Source organism: Ovis aries, chromosome 11 (assembly GCF_016772045.2).
Source record: "Ovis aries strain OAR_USU_Benz2616 breed Rambouillet chromosome 11, ARS-UI_Ramb_v3.0, whole genome shotgun sequence".
In the NCBI taxonomy this organism is placed as follows: domain Eukaryota; kingdom Metazoa; phylum Chordata; class Mammalia; order Artiodactyla; family Bovidae; genus Ovis; species Ovis aries.
The window spans coordinates 30043710-30059652 of NC_056064.1; the positions used below are offsets into that span (position 1 = coordinate 30043710).

General features: G+C 48.4%; 1 protein-coding gene and 1 long non-coding RNA gene across 3 annotated transcripts in view; one reads left to right on the top strand and one right to left on the bottom strand.

The window, feature by feature from the left end:
* The window catches only part of SHISA6 (shisa family member 6), a 264704-nt gene that overhangs the window by 205781 nt on the left and 42980 nt on the right, over positions 1-15943 (top strand). The window lies entirely within an intron of this gene.
* Positions 1-15943, bottom strand: part of LOC132657339 (uncharacterized) — a 55540-nt gene that overhangs the window by 1722 nt on the left and 37875 nt on the right. Inside the window, exon 3 of the long non-coding RNA XR_009595334.1 lies at positions 3192-3241. This is a non-coding gene — a long non-coding RNA (uncharacterized LOC132657339). The remainder of the gene's footprint in view (positions 1-3191; positions 3242-15943) is intronic.

Here is a 15943-nt window from a genome sequence, read left to right on the forward strand (position 1 = left end):
TCTCCCCAGGAAAAGTCTCCCCAGCACTGGAATTCTCTGGAAGTCTCAGCTAGTCACCGGATGACAGGTCAAGGTGAGGGCAGCCTCCTCCTGAGGGCGGACCCCAGCTCCGGGTCTCCCTGTGTTCCGGCACTCCTCGGGGTCCCCGAGCCCCGCTCCCCTCTGCTTCCTTATGGCCACGCAGTCAGCTCTCTTCACAGGTTCCACGCCTCTCTGCTCCTCTCTCCCAGTCTCCTTCCCAACCTCCCTGCCAGAATTCCTGCAGCAGTAGGAGGGGCCCTGGAGGGCAGCCTTCTGGTAAATGGGGCCCTTTTCCAGATTCTCTAAATGCTAGTAGGTAAGTGTTCCAGGAGTTAATGAATGTTCAAGAAGCTTCGAGTCAGGGCTACTATGAGCTCATGGGAGCTTCCTCACCCATAGAGCAAGGTCACCTCTGATCACTGTGGCCATTTCAGTGGTCAGCCAGAGACAATTCTCTCTCTCACACACACACACACACACGCACACACACACACACCTTTTCACCCTCTTCCTTGCTCCCGCTACCCCCACCTGCCCACCCCTCCAACCTCTGGTTCAAGAAAGGCCACAGGTGCTTCACCTCCCACCCTCAGCAAGGGGCCAGGCGCAGGGGTGCCGTCCGGATTGCCCTGAAGCCAGAGAGCCATATTTGAATTCCAGATTCCCAGTCTCGCCAGTCTCAGAGCCCCTGGTCTCCCCCCGCCCAGCCAGAGACAGCTGCCAAGTCCAGGAGCCCCTCAGAGACCCTGCCTCAGAGCTCCTGTCAGATGGACAGCGATGAACAGGAAATAATGTTTCACCACACACACACACACACACACACACACACACACACACACACACACGCCATTTAAAAATGCTTTCTATACTGAATTCTGTTCTCCCTTGTATTTCTTTGTCTACTTGTCCTTTTTTTATACTAACTTTTCATTTGAGTCAAAAATTATCTCACTGGAGAGGTGGTGATTAAATCTGATAATTAGGAGAAATACCAATTAAGTCAGGCTGGCCAAGCGGGCAGACCTTCCCCATGTCGATACTGGAGACTGGGGCATGGCCAGGGGCCCTCGTCCCCCAACCAGGATCACATCCACGAGCTGAATGCATGGGGGGCTTTATCCCAGCAGAGCCAAAGGGGGCCGTGGCAGGAGCAGAGGCGTTATCTCCCCATACCCTCAAACAGCTGCTTCATCCCTCCCTCTTCCTATTTCATCAGAATTCCCACCCCAGAATTCCCCCCAATCCTGTCCTTGTCTCTGTCTTGCCCGTCCATTACTTACTGTGCTTGCCCAGACCCCCACCACCGTGTCACTGCCCAGACCTGGCCCTGCATCCCCTGAAACTGTTGGCTAAATTTCTAGTTACTTACCAGCTAGAGCGCCTATAGGCAAAAACGCACAACCTCTGCATCCACACAGAATGGTCCAGTCAACAGGGGGCTTCAGAAGGCGGAGGTGAGAACAGAGTTTCTCCAAGTATGATCTATTGACTCCTTGCATCGGGGGTTCCCAGAGTGACTGCTTAAGATAATGGGACGCTTAGCTGGGATGAGACTGGTGGCTCAGATGGTAAAGAATCTGCCTGCAGTGCAGGAGACCTGGGTTTGATCCCTGGGTCAGGAAGATCCCCTGAAGGAGGGCATGGCAATCCACTCCAGTATTCTTGCCTGGAGAATCTCATGGACAGTGGAGCCTGGTGGACTACAGTTCATGGGGTCACAAAGCCTGAGACACAACTGAGCAACTTTAGCTGGCTTCACTAGATAGGATGAAGTGGCTAGAAAATTAAATTGGAGCCACGGCATGGAAGCTCTTGGATGCCGGGCTGGGTTTATATCGGGCCTGGTTGGAGGGTAGTATCTGACAATCAGTGTGTGGGTTTTCCCCCACTCTAAGCCATCCTCTGATACCAGCTGGGTTTCTACAGTTCAACTCACTTCTGATGCTCTCTACCCAGAAACTGTGGATGATGTCAGATTCCCCAGGTTAATAAGGGCTGAGTCCTACGAGGCTGCCCCTCCCTTCTCCACCTCAGACCTACTCACAAGTCCAGGTTATTACCCAGGCTTCTGGCTATAGGTGGGAGGTTCCTCTGACCTCTCCTTAAGGTCCAGTGAATTTGCTACAGCGGCTCACAGAACCCAGAGAAAAATATTTTACTTACTGGATTACTTACTTCTTTTTCTGCCTTTCTACTTGTTTTATATCAGTTTATCATAAACGGATGGGGGCAACCCAGGTAGCTAGTCATAAAGAATCTGCCTGCTGGTGCAGGCGACGTGGGTTCGATCCCTGGGGTGGGAAGATCCCCCGGAGTAGGAAATGGCAACTGACTCCAGTGTTCTTTCCTGGAAAATTCCATGGGCAGTGGAGCCTGGTGGGCTACAGTCCATGGGGTTGCAAGTCAGACAGGACTGAGTGACTAAACACACACACACAAATTATACAGGAATATCATCAATGATATCAGGAGCAACCAGATGGAAGAGCTGCACAGGGCACGGTGTGTAGGGGCTCAGAGTTCCCACGTCCTCTGCGTGCATCACTTACCCAGCACCTTCATGGGCTCACAGAACACTCAGAACCCAGCCTTTGGGGTTTTTCTGGAAGCTTCTCTACACAGGCATGATTGAGTAAATAATTGACCACTGGCGATTGGTTCAACCTCCAGCCCCCTTTCCCCACCCTGGAGGTCTGGGAGCAGGACTGAAAGTTCCAACCATTTAATGACTACAGCGGTTTCCCTGGTAACCAGCCCCCGGCTGTGGGGGGCGGGGGTGTCCAAAAAATCGCTTCATTAGCATAACAAAAGACACCCTGATTGCACTCCTTGCTTAGGAATTCCAAGGGTTTTACGAGTTCTATGCCAGAAATGAGGCGAAGATGAAATGTATATTTCTTATAAATCACAACGCCACAGGGGATAGGGACAGAGCTGAGCCGCGATAGGTTAACCCGGCAACAGGATCAGGCCAGATTCCTCAGGCTAAGCTGGTGGCTCTCTACCGCGACTGTGCATTAGAATCACCTGGGAAGCTTTTAAAAGGCTCAGTTCTCAGGCTGACGTCTAGACCAATTAAATCAAAATGTCTGGAGTCGGGAGTCAGTCATTAATATTGTTCAAAGCATCCGATATGCAGTCAAACCAAGGACCATGGGAGGATGATTTACCTTCTGATGAGGGTGACCAGCCATTCTGTCTTCCCAGGAATGTGGGGTTCCTGGGAGGTGAGAAATTCAAGGTTAAACCAGGAAAGTTTCAGGCAAGTGGGACAAGTGGCTGCCTGTGGCCACTTTGCGGGGCTCTAGCTGCGGGAAACCCAAGCCCCAGGATGATGCTGTCTGGTCCAAGGTCGAGGTGGTTCTGGGTGTTAATCACCCAGCACGAGCCTCAGGGTTCACCACTTTGGAGCCCTGTGACCTTGGGGGGCTGACTTCTCCCCGGACACTTCACCACCTGGTCTCTCTCCCTGCAGGTCATAGGTTGAGCTGCACTGGGTGAGCTGTGTTTTCCACACCTGGCTTTTGGTACCCACGGAGGGCTACTGCCTGCATGGCCGTCTCCCGTTCTTAGAGGACAGGATGAACTCACCCCTTGGTCTTCTCTTCTAGGACCCAACAAGCCTCATTAATTCCTGTAATTGGTTCTGAGCCCCTTCCTTGTCTTTGCCATCGTGCAAATAGCATCTGTTTGCTTGCCTTTAATAGCAGCATTTGGGTCTATATCCTTTTCTATCCACTGGAAACAGGAGAGATTAGTATTTAAGTACCTGGCCTCTGAAATCAAACAGACTTGAGTCAGAGCCTTGGCTCATCATTTATGGGCTGTGTGATCATGGCGAGTTACTTAACCTTGTTGAGTTCAACTGTAAAAAGGGATTTGTGAAAACACCTACATCACAGAGCTTGTGAAGAATGAATGAGGTCAGGCAGGCGAAGTGCTACCACCGTGTTTGGCACACTGGGCAATGAATGAAACACAGTTAAACAGGAAAACCACAACTCTTTCTGCCCCACCTCCCAGTCTCTTTGTGGACCCAGTATAATCTATAGCCGACCCAGCAGAACTTTCTGAGATCATGGAAATTCCCAATATGGTAGCCACAAGCCACATATAGCTACTGAATACTTCAAATATCGCTGGTATAACACAGAAAATGAAATTTTAAATTTCATTTGAATTAATTTAAATTTAAATTGCCATGTGTGCTTCATGGCTACCATTTTGGATATATCTTATATATATGCGTGTCTATGTGTACATAAACATGTCTGGGCCAGTGGTGACCTATGGATACATCTTTGTTCTGTACGAGGGAAGGGCTGGTCTTCAGAGCAAACCAGGGAAAGTGTGGTATAAAATATGTCTTGGGTTGGGTATGGGGGGGTCTCACCTGAGGAGGGAATTGTGGGCAGGTCAGTTGACCTTTGTGCCTCAGTTTCGTCACCTATAAAAGTTGGCTGGTTGACCACTGTTCCAGAACTCCTCCATCCAGGGCTGCTGAATATGAGCACACAGGCTGTGCCCAGCACTGCTGCAGCCAACCTGTTCCACGCACTGAGGCAGCAGTGTGAAGGGCGCCCCCTGGAGTTGTGCGACCTCACAGCTTGCTTCTATCCCTAAATATGCTGGGGCTTGACCAGGCTGCTTTTCCAGACCATCTCTTTGGAGACCTCCTGCAAGGGGCTTTCAGGCCACTTCAGAATGCAATCTGGGCAGGAGGTAAAGAGTGCCTGCGTCAGGCGTTCAGTCAGATTCCCTTGGTCAATACTGCCTGGACCAATGACTCAACGCTCTGCCTCGGTCTCAGCCTCCAGAGACATGCTGCACATGTTTGTAGCCACTATTTAACAGGGACTAATGTGAGGCATTGCTCGTAGACACGCAACCTTAGTGCACATTAGCACCATAGCACAAATGAGCCTGTCCTAAGGCACTAAATAGCTGAGGGATGTCTTGCTAAGGCAGAGAGCTATTTGGAGCCTGTCATTGCCTAGAGAAGGAGACCCTGTAGGACCTGGTTGGGGGGTGAAGCTGAAAGACATGTATGTGTGTATTGTGGAGGGGGGGGGGGTGGTAGGCGGTAGGGTACATGCAAAAGTGCTGTAGGGGATGAAAGGTCCTAAAAGAAGGGACAGTGATACTCCTCGCCCACTTCTTGGGCAGCCCTTTCTGCCAGGGCTCTCCGCCAACACCTTGGACAACGATGCTGCCCCCACCACCTCTTCCCAGGGTCCTCCATTTCCTCCCAGTTCAGGGAGGCAATGAATTCTAGGCCCTGTGGACCTCCTGCTCCAGGGTGGACCCTGGGGTTTGTGTCTCTGCCCTTCTCTTTAGAAGAGAAGCTTCCGCTGGCTGGATGTTAATTATGCATCCTTAGGAAGCCAGCTGTGTGTCGCTGCGGCTCAGGGTGCAGCCCCAGCTGTTTGCAGCCAAAGCCCCGGAGGCCCACAGGATACGCTTGTGGCAGCAGGGCAGCGTCACTGCCACATCCACCCTCCCCCAACCCTCTTGCCCCTTCGTGACAGTAATGATGACAAGGAAGTGAAACTAACTAGGGTTTATTGAGTGACTCTGCCAGGCTCAGTGCTGAGCACATCAGGTCCGTCACTTCACTGCATTCTCCAGCCAGCCTAGTACACACAAAGGATTCGGGCTCAGGGAGGTGAAGCGACTCCTCCAAGCAGCGAAGAGAATTCAGATGGTCCCAAGGTGGGTGCTTCTTGAGTACTGGGCAACCGAGAAAACCGACAGAGTGATCACAATGGCCACCTAGAGACAGTCAGAGAACAGAGTCTCCTGTCTCAGACCCTTCCAAGGCTCAGTGGTAACTTGCAGACAGGGGATAAGAACATAAGGGGTCTTATTCCCTCTCCTGATGGTGGAAAAGGAGAGGAAAAGAGAGGGAAAGGCAGAGATGACGGAGGAATTGCCATGTTCCCCGGCCACTGCTGTGCCAGGCAGTGGCCAGTTCCTTGATACCCATCACTTCATTTTTCCTAGTTTCCACTTTGGTGTTTTGAAGTCCCTCTAGTTGAGCCTCAGAAACAAAGGAAGAGGCTGAAATATTTGGACTCGAACCTTGCGGAACTTCAGTCCAATCGCTCTGACATATAAAGCCGTAGGAGGCTAAGACTAAACGCATCTTCTACGAGCTGGGCACCAGGTTGGGGGCTGGAGTCTATAAAGCAAATGTGATGTCACCTTTGCCTTTGAGGAGGAGGCACTTGTGGCTCCTAATTCTGAGAAGTCTGCCCTGAATGCCTTGTGATGGCTTTGGGCACAGAGCCAGGTCTCAAGGTGTCTGGTTGCTGGCTTTGGGTCTGGTCTCTGGGGGTGACAGTGGGGTGTGGGTAGGGGGGTGTCTGGGAATATCAATTACCTTCTTTCAATCATTTCCTGTTTGTTTTATTTCTTCAGAAAGAGGTGCTATTATGCACAGGGAACTCTGCTCAAGGTTATGTGGCAGCCTGGATGGGAGGGTATTTTAGAGGAGAATGGATACGTGTATATTTATGGCTAAGTCCCTTTGCTGTTCAGCTGAAACTATCACACCGTTGTTTATCTGCTATACCCTAGTACAAAATAAAAAGTTGATAAAGAAAAAGATGCTATTAAAAGTCCCCTGAATTTCCCTGTGTAAGAGCTGGCAGGAGTCTAGAGGGCAACTAGCCAGGACCATTATGTCATAAGTGAAGACACTGAGACTCAGAGAGGTTAAGTGACTTGTCCAGATCACCCAGCTGGTCAGCGGCACAGGCAGGGCCAGACCCCACGGCTGACAGCTGGAGGTTTTGATGGCAGTTCTCACCATGCAGGAGCGATGCCCTTTGCCTTGTATTCAGCTCTGGAAACTTAGTCACCAAATGTAATGTGAACAAAGCAGAAACAGGCTCCTATGGGGCCATTTTCAACCTCTGGAGAATGGAGGTGGGGCTGGGGCTGAGGCTCTAGGTGGAGGAGGGCCTTCGATTGTCTCAATGCACCAAGGTTCTTGAAGAGTGTGCCTCCAATGTCCCCGCTGTCTTGCCCCGTGGCTCCTGCGACTGATGGTCCGTTTTCTTCCCCTCATTATCTCTGTGGTCACCACTGGCTTCTTTCCTCCCCTCAGAGCCTGGCCTCTGAGATGCTTCTGGTAAGCTCTTTGAGGCTTCAGAGATGTAATAAGGCTTTGTATACCACTGTCATTGTCAACTGTAACACAAATGGCTGGATTTAATTGATGACGTTAATCAACCGAATCTGCTCTCTGTATCTCTGTGTAGGAATGCACCCCAGATGTAGCCAGCTCTCCGGCGGCTGGGATCTCTCTGTTCTCCATGTATGTGCGTACTCTGTTGGTCTCTCTGTGTACAAGTATGTTAATGTGTACTCTCTCTGCAGCCTTCTGATGTCTCTCTCTGTGTGTATTTAACCTTGTACTGATGTTCACGATGTAATAAAAACAGAACCAAAAGAACGCAACGCCTTCTGGCGATTTTTAAACCGAAGGGAGATGTTCATTTATCTGGGATGGAAGCTTGAGCTATTACCGAAAGGCAGCGGGGTGGATAAAACTTTCCATCAACCTTGGAAGAGTCCCTGAACCTCTCAACCCTCTGTTGAAGGTCGGCAGGTGAGAAGAGGCTCACATATGAGGAGGAAGAGTGGCAGGCTGACCTCACAAGCCTTGCAGGTGAACTGTTCTGATCCAGAGCATTCTGTGTGAAATCTCAATTTCAGGAATGAGGCAGCTGTGAGCAGACTGAGTCTCCTGGTGTCCGTGGAAGCTCCCTGGCCCCGGGTCTTGAGTAGAAGCTTTAAATGCTTCTGCAAAATCTGACGTTGAGAAATTGCCCTTCCAGATGTCATGAGGAGGCTGTCCCTCCCTCTTCCCCTGCCCTTTCCACCCTGGTCACAGAAGCCCAAAGAGAATTTGATCCATTTAGGAGACCTACTCCAAGTTTTGATGTGGTCTGTTGTAAAGGACTGAAGCCAGCATCCCTGACCTTGGTCCACCGGGGTTGAGCCAGCCCTTCTGGACATCGCGATGTACACTCTGCCAAGTGAGGCTCCTTGGCCACAGCCCTCAGGTGGTACTCACAGGTGGGTGCCATGTACGAGATGATCACACAGCATCCTTCTCCGCTGCCTCTTTGGCTGTGCGATCTGATGGCTTCCTTCTTACTCATCCATTAAATATTGAGTTCCCTTCGATACACCAGGCACTCTTTTAGTTACTAGTGATACTAACATGAACAAGGCAAAAATGGTCTCTTCCTTCCAAAGTTTATCTTCCAAAAAAGAAACCATCAATGACTAAGCATGTAAATAAGACAGATGTGAACTATGATAAGGGTCATAAGGCAATTGGATACAAAAGAGGGACGGTCGGTACACGCTTTAGATAGGAGATCAAAAAAACACTGCCCCGCCCAAGGAAGAAACACGTGTTTTTAGAATGATGGGGAAGAGTTAGCCTTGACAATTCCAGGCAGAAGTACACCACTGGATAAACGCTTTGAGGTGGGAATGGACTTGCTGTGCTTGAAGAATAAAAATGGGGCTCGTTGGGCTGGAGGTATGGATGAGAGAAGAGAGCTGGGTTCAGAAAGGAAGACAGAGCCCCAGAGAGAGTCTGGGTGTCGTTCTGTACACAAGGAGAAACCACAGGAGGATGCTGACCCTCCCCCAAACGGGCTGCATTTATACTTGGAGCTGACAATTTGTTTGAAAAAGTGGATATGAGGTGTGAAGGAAGGAGAAGAGTCAAGGTTGACCCTAAGATTTTGGTCTAGGCGACTGGATGAAAAATGGGGCTGATGAGTCAATACATCCTCTCACCTCCCTGACTCAGACTTCAGACACCACGTGCCCACCCCCAGTCCCCTTACTGTTCTCTCCCCATCTGTCAACCACACATGAGAGGGAGGGAAGGTGGGAGGGATGGACGGAGGGCAGGGAGAGACCTGAACCTTTCCCTCAAGGCTTTCTCTCCTACTGTCTCTCCTGCAGTCTGTCTGGCTCCTTGCCTTTCAGGAGGGAATTTCCTTTCCAGGTGATCGTATTTATTAAGTTTCAACAAAGCACTCATTTGTCTGAGTATTACATTAAAAGAGTCTAAATCAATCATTCTCATTTATAGGAATAATGAGCTTTGGGGACAAGATTTTATACCTGAATGGGATAATAATGCCGTGTTAAAATCCTCCCAGGAAGGTTTGCTGGCATCAAGCATTGATTGAGTCTCGAAGGTGGGCCGGGCGGAGTGGATGCAGACACCACGCCTACACAACCCCAGTCTCAGACCCTCCGGCTCAAAGCAGGGTGTGAAAACCCAATTCTTTTTTCGATGATTTATTTTTAAACAGTTGTTTTTTAGTTCATTTTGATTGGAGCAGAGTTGATTTACAATGTGGTGTTAGCTTCTGCTGTACAGCAAAGTGAATCAGATATATATATATATATATATATATATAATCTCCACTCTTCTTTAGAAAACCCAGTTCTTTAGCTGGAGGTTTATACAGACTGTGGGCATAGGCAGAAGTTGCTCAGATATTGTCAGGAGAGCCTGCTCCTCAGACTTCACCCCAAGCCTGTTAGCAATCCTGGGATGGGGAGGCCAGACTGAGGGTGACGCCCTCACAAAGCACACACTCATGGTCAACCACAGCACTGCACATGGTTCATACCTGCACGATGGACTTGACCATCTACAAAGCATTTTCGACCTCCCCTGACTTCTCAAAGCAGTGACCATGCGGACAGGACATGGAACCTGAGTAATGTCCCAGGTTCCTTTGTTTCCTGGGGGTAGAGTCAGAACCAGCACCCTGCCAGAACCACAGAGAGCTGTTTGTGCTTGAGCGCTCAGTCCTGTCCAACTCTGCAACCCCATGGACTGTAGCCTACCAGGCTCCTCTGTCCACGGGATTCTCCAGGCAAGAATACTGGAGCGGGTTGCCATTTCCTTCTCCAGGGGATCTTCCCATCCCAGGGATCGAACCTGCATCTCCTGCACTGGCAGGTGGGTTCTTTACCACTGAGCCACCTGGAGAGCTATTTACTGGGTAGCAAAGAGTCCTCACTCACATCCTCTGCAGTTCTGCTTGGCCTGGCAACTCCCTCCCCTTAAGATCATCCAGAATCTGAGAGAGACCAGGGCAAGCACACTGACAGTGAGAGGCACAGGGCAGACTCTCCCTGGATGGAATGGGGTGAGTCCGACAGGGGGTGTCCCACCCTGGGGTAGAAGAAAAGAAAGCTGAGGTGTCAGGGGAAGGATGACAGGATGAGGGGATGACACATAGCTCTACGTGGGAGGGATGCTCTGTGCCAACTGTCCTGGGAGGAGGAAAGCGTGGCGTTCTACTGACCACTTACGCCTTGGGGAGAGGAGCTTTAAGTAGCAGACTTGAGGTGGGAGGTGGGGGGAGGGTAGTACCCCCTGTGTGTCTGAAGTTCTGTACGGACTGGAACCCTCCAGGGATACCAGTAACTTGGCATCTTCCCAGCCTGGGAGAGCCCTGTCCCTCTTCACGCCGCTCATTGCCCCCTTCCCAGAGCTCATGCCTCTGACTCTTCCTTGGTATCACAGGTTTAGACGTCACCGTCTCCAGGAAGCCCTCCCTGATGCTTTCCCCTAGTTCCCCCAATAGGACACCACAGAGCGATCTGTTCATAGCTCCATGGAGTGCCTGAGTGCTCAGTGAGGCCTGAGTGGGGAAGAAACGAATCAGATTCTATCCTTGCTTCAATCGAAGGCCTTCTGGGTTGGACAAGAATTTTCCCAGGCCTCAAAATGCAGAAACAGCCATACAGTCGACCTTGCCTAGTGATGGGGTTGGCCCACAGTGACGGAAGTTTCTCATATCTCTGTGGCTGTCTTGGTAATGCTTAAGCCACAGATCCCAGGCTCCATCCACGAGGTGAGTTAAATCCTTGTTCATCCGGCTTGCATGCAGAGATTCAGAACGTGTCCTGTTGCGGGACCCTGTTTGCTGTGGAGGACACAGCAAAAAACAGGGTAGGCGTTTAGGAGAGGTGGATTTCCATCCGAGTCTCACCACTTGCCAGCTGTCTTGGACTGGGGTACATAACTCACGTCTGTCTCCAAATCAAGTGTGGAAAGCATTGTATGTTAGCATTCACCCCGCCCAGTGCGTGGACCGTGAACCGTCTCACCAGATGATAAGGCGCCATCATTCTCGCTACTGATGGAGAGTCAGTGTGGTTGGTAGCTGACGCTGGGGATCTCGAATATTCCACCTGGGTTCACACTGCAGTTGTGTCATCTTCTAGACATGTTGCCTCCTGCTCTGTGCCTCCGTGTTCTCACCGGTTAAATGGAGGTAGGACCAGCAAGGCCTACCATGCAGCTGTGACCATAAAATGAGAGGGTGTACGTATGAACAGGTCTTAGGAGCCTGCCTGGTTTTTAGCAAGAAACTCAGTAACAGTGCAACTCGTATTGCTGTGCCTGTTACTGTCACCTGTTAATGTTACCTAAACATTCAAAGTGAAAGAAAGTGAAAGCTGCTCAGTCGTGTCCGACTCTTTGTGACCCCGTGGACTGTAGCCCGCCAGGCTCCTCTGTCCATGGGATTCTCCAGGCAAGAATACTAGAGTGGGTAGCCAGTCCCTTTTCCAGGGAATCTTCTTGACCCAGGGATCGAACCTGGGTCTCCCGCATGGCAGGCAGATTCTTTATTGTCTGAGCCACCAGGGAAGCCCAAAGCTATGTACAAGCAGGTTACAAAAAAGCAAAACTATGTTCCGACACTTCCATCTTGTGCAGGATCCCATCCCAGGGCCCCCTCTGGGCAGAGCCCTGTGAAGGAGGTACCAGCGAAGGAAGAGATTTCTGCTTAGAGATGATCCTATTCCAGAGGGTGGGTCATACACAAACACAGCTGACACATGGCTGGTAACAGCCCATCCAGTCCCGAAGGAACAGACAGACCAGAGGCACAGAGGATGGAGACTTTGGAATTTGGTACAAACAGCCCTGAGCTAGGAATCAAGAGATAGAAATCCTAGTCCCCCTCTGCTCACTGAGCAAATTATAATACGTCACCACTCTGACCCTCGGTTTCTTCCTCTGTAATAGAGTTTGATCCCCTGAGATGACTCTCATTCAATTTGGGCACTCAGTGATTTCAAAGTACAACTTAACATTACACACTGTTTTTAAAGAAAGCTCTATTCGGAAATCACCTCCTTGAAGGAGGTTTTGATGATCTATGTGATAAAGCACCACTGCCTTATTTGTGCTCTTCACACAGAACACATCCTCTCCCACCTTTGAGCCCCGAGGAATAAACCCTTCAGGTGAATCTGTTTGCCTTCCTTTCACGCAAATAAAAATGGTCTCACCTTCTGAGTTCTTCTTTTTGCCCTTGCTACCAAGAAACTCACAGATAAATAAATGCAGCACCCAATTACCTAGCTCACCTCGCACACCCACTAACTGCTCATGCTTCTACTTTTTGTAGTGAGTTTTGTTCTTTGTTAACCTTACATGTCTAACTTTGAAACTGTTTGTTTATACCTTATAAATTGAATCAAGTCCATATGGAAACTGACAAAATGTATTTCACTTTCATTTTTCATTCAAGCAATTTTTAGTATTCCAACAATATACGTAGATTGTGGACAAACTAGAGAATATGAATTAATCGAAAAAGCAAATAAAAATGCCAACAATCTTACCAAAGAGAACCTTTTATTATCTAGCCTTCCAGATTACTTTCCATCCAGATAATTAATATAACTAAACCAGAGAATTGTATTCTACTATGCTCTTTTCAATCTGCATTTTTTTCACCTAATCTGTATAAATTTTTAAATTATCTATATTATGCATTGTAAAAGACTGGATGGTAAAGTTCCATTGCTTGGAACTCTGTATTTTGTTTGACAAATCTGCTATTGCTAGACACTGAAGCTGTTCCCAATTTTTTGCTGTTCTCAATATCTTACAGAGAACATGGTCAATTATTTTCTTGGGATCTATTCCTATTAATGAAATGGCTGGACAAAATGGTCTATATACTTTTGAGATTTTTGATGCGTATCACTGGATTTATTTCCAGAAATTATGTAGTAACTATATCAGAGTAACTTTTTCCTTTCCCTTTTCAAAGAAACATGCATTATTTTATATTATGTATTTTTCAAAATTTTTTAAACCTAAGAGGAGGAAAATGGTATCTATTATATAGGCATTTATTTGATCACTGAGGCTGGATATTTTACTATATGTTCATTAATGAATTTTATTTCGTTTGTTCGACAAATATTTATGAATCACCTTCTAAGTGCAAAGCATTCTTCTAGTATTTCTCCTGTGAATTTCTTGTTAATATAAATATAAGTTCTTTTAAGAACTTTTATTATGTTTTTTATTTTATACTGGATATGGCAATTAAGGGAAGATATTGTGACCATCTGCTCTGGCTGTGCGCTCTGAAACGTTCCTTGGCCAGAGCTCTCTGTTTAGTCTTTAGGAGCCCCCATCCCTCCCATCTTCATCTGAAACAAAGTTCCAACTGAGAGGGGATCCTCTCCAAATACAGATTTGTAAATGCTGTGACCTCATCCCAGGTCTTCAGCATGAAGAAGCTTCCAGGTCTCCATCCTCCCCTCCAGGGTTGCACGTGGAAAATCGGGGGCCTTCCTCCAGAGTCGCAGCACCACAGAAGTGCAAGTGCTACCCCTACTGCAGAGATCCACAATGGAAAACTCGGGAGGCATCTGCCCAGCCAGCCCAGGTGTTGGCAGCAGATGTCAAAACAGCTCCTCATGATGAAACCTCAGGGTCTAATTCCACACGTCTTCGGACTTTTCATTTAAGATCTTACATTGCAATTCTGGTTCTGCTCCTCACATCCTCAGAGTATGTGATAAACCAGAAGATTTATCAAAAGTATTTCTTCAAAGCTGGTGAGGTATCCGCCAACAACTGGCTTCATCTCTATTTCACGTCACAGGAAGGGCAGGGCTGGAACGAGGGCTTTTTGCTTACATGCACAGAAGTGGCATGGTGCCATGGTCAAGGGGACAGACTCTTGGTCGAAGTTTCCTGGTCTCAGGTCCCACTGTGTATCCCACATTAATTAACTATGTGAATAGTGGCAGCTGCCTGATTTTATCTTTGTGCATCATTGCTTCTTTGTGAAATGGAGATGTCGGTATTGTGAGGCTGAACAAATGAAGGGAACTAAGATGCTCAGAACTGTGCCTGGCACGTGGCGACAGTGGCTATTCCCATTATTGCTAGAAATCATCGATGAGAAACTGATGGACTCAAGCGTGTGAGCTTAAAAAGAAAACAGGCTGAGAAGCAGTTTAACTTATTAAGCTAGAAACACACACACACACACATGCACAAACCCACATGTGTAACCTGTACAAATTCATCTCATTTGAAATTTATGGTTACAAATCTCAAATGAGGGTCTGACTCTCTCAGCAATCCTATTAGTTTTCTTCTAAAACTGTTCTCAACCCAGGTAGTACATGAGGGGGTATAACTCATTTAAAGTTATACTAACTTTAAACTCTAGGTTAAAATTACTTTGTTTTTAACTAAACTATAGTTAAAACTATGGCTACCCCAGACCCAACCAAGACCAATTAAATTGTGATCAGATAGAGAACAGGGAGCAGGCATGAAAATATTTGGAAAGTCCTGCAGGTGATTCTAAGATGCAACTGAGAAGGAAAGACATTCCTTAAAGGTGATCATTTGAGGTCTTCTCTCTTCTCTAATCCTCTACCTTCTCTTCTCCTTTCAACTCCCAGCTGATAGGCTTGCTTCCTCCTTCATGGAGAAAACTGAAGCCATTTGCAGGAGCTGTCCTTTTACTGCCATTGCCAAAACCACTGAAGCACCTGCCTGTGAAGCCAAGTCTTCCTCCTTCTCGACAGATGAAAGGGGTCCAACTGCCCACGTGCCATTAGAGTCTGAGCTCTTCCCCTCCCCCTTCATCAGTCACCCTCCCCTTTCTGCTCAGCGTTTGCCTCTTCCTCTCCACAGAATCACTGCCAAAGGCACACAGCATCCCCTGGTTTCTCTCACCTTAGGGAAGAACAACACCACAATCAAAACCAAGCCTTCTCCTTGACTTTGTACCCCCTCCAGCTCTCACCCTCTCGTCCCTCCATCAGAGAGCCCAGAGCGTGGTTCAGGTTCACAGCAGCTAAGGGGTGGAAACAACTCAGGTGTCCATCAGTGGAAGCACAGATAAAGAAAATGTGCGATTTTGATACATGCTAATTTGACATAGGCTATGACATGGATGAAACGTTGAGGCCGATATGCCAAGGGAAGTAAGCCAGTCACAAAAAGCCAAATACTGGCTGAATTCCACTCAAATGCACAGAATCAGAAAGTAGAAAAATGATTGCCTGGGGCTGGGTGGAGAAAGCACAGGAGAAGTAGGGCTTAATTGGTGCAGAATTTCAGTTTGCGAAGATGAAAATGGAGTTCTGTAGATGGGTGATGGTGGTGACGGTTGCTCAGCACGGTGGACATACTTAATGCCTTTGAACTGTGCTCTTGCACATGGTTAAGATGGAAAAATTCACATCATGCATATTTGCCACAACTAATAATAATAGCTATATACACACACTGTCCTCACTCTAACCTCGCATGTGTTCTTCAACCCACAACCACTCCGGGTTCTGCTTCCCACACTCCACCAATCCTGCTCTGGCCAAGGTCACCTTGACATGCATTTTCACAAAGCCAGCAACCACCTTCCCATCCTCCCCTCTCTTAACCTCGCTGAAGTACCCAGCTGTCTTCCTGAGATGCTCCACTCTCCTGGTTTCCATGACATCACACACTCTCATTTTTCTCCTCCTATCTGCCCCCGCCCCATGCCAAAACCCCAAGCCCCAGGCTGAGGTCATAGAATTAAGGGTTTCCTCC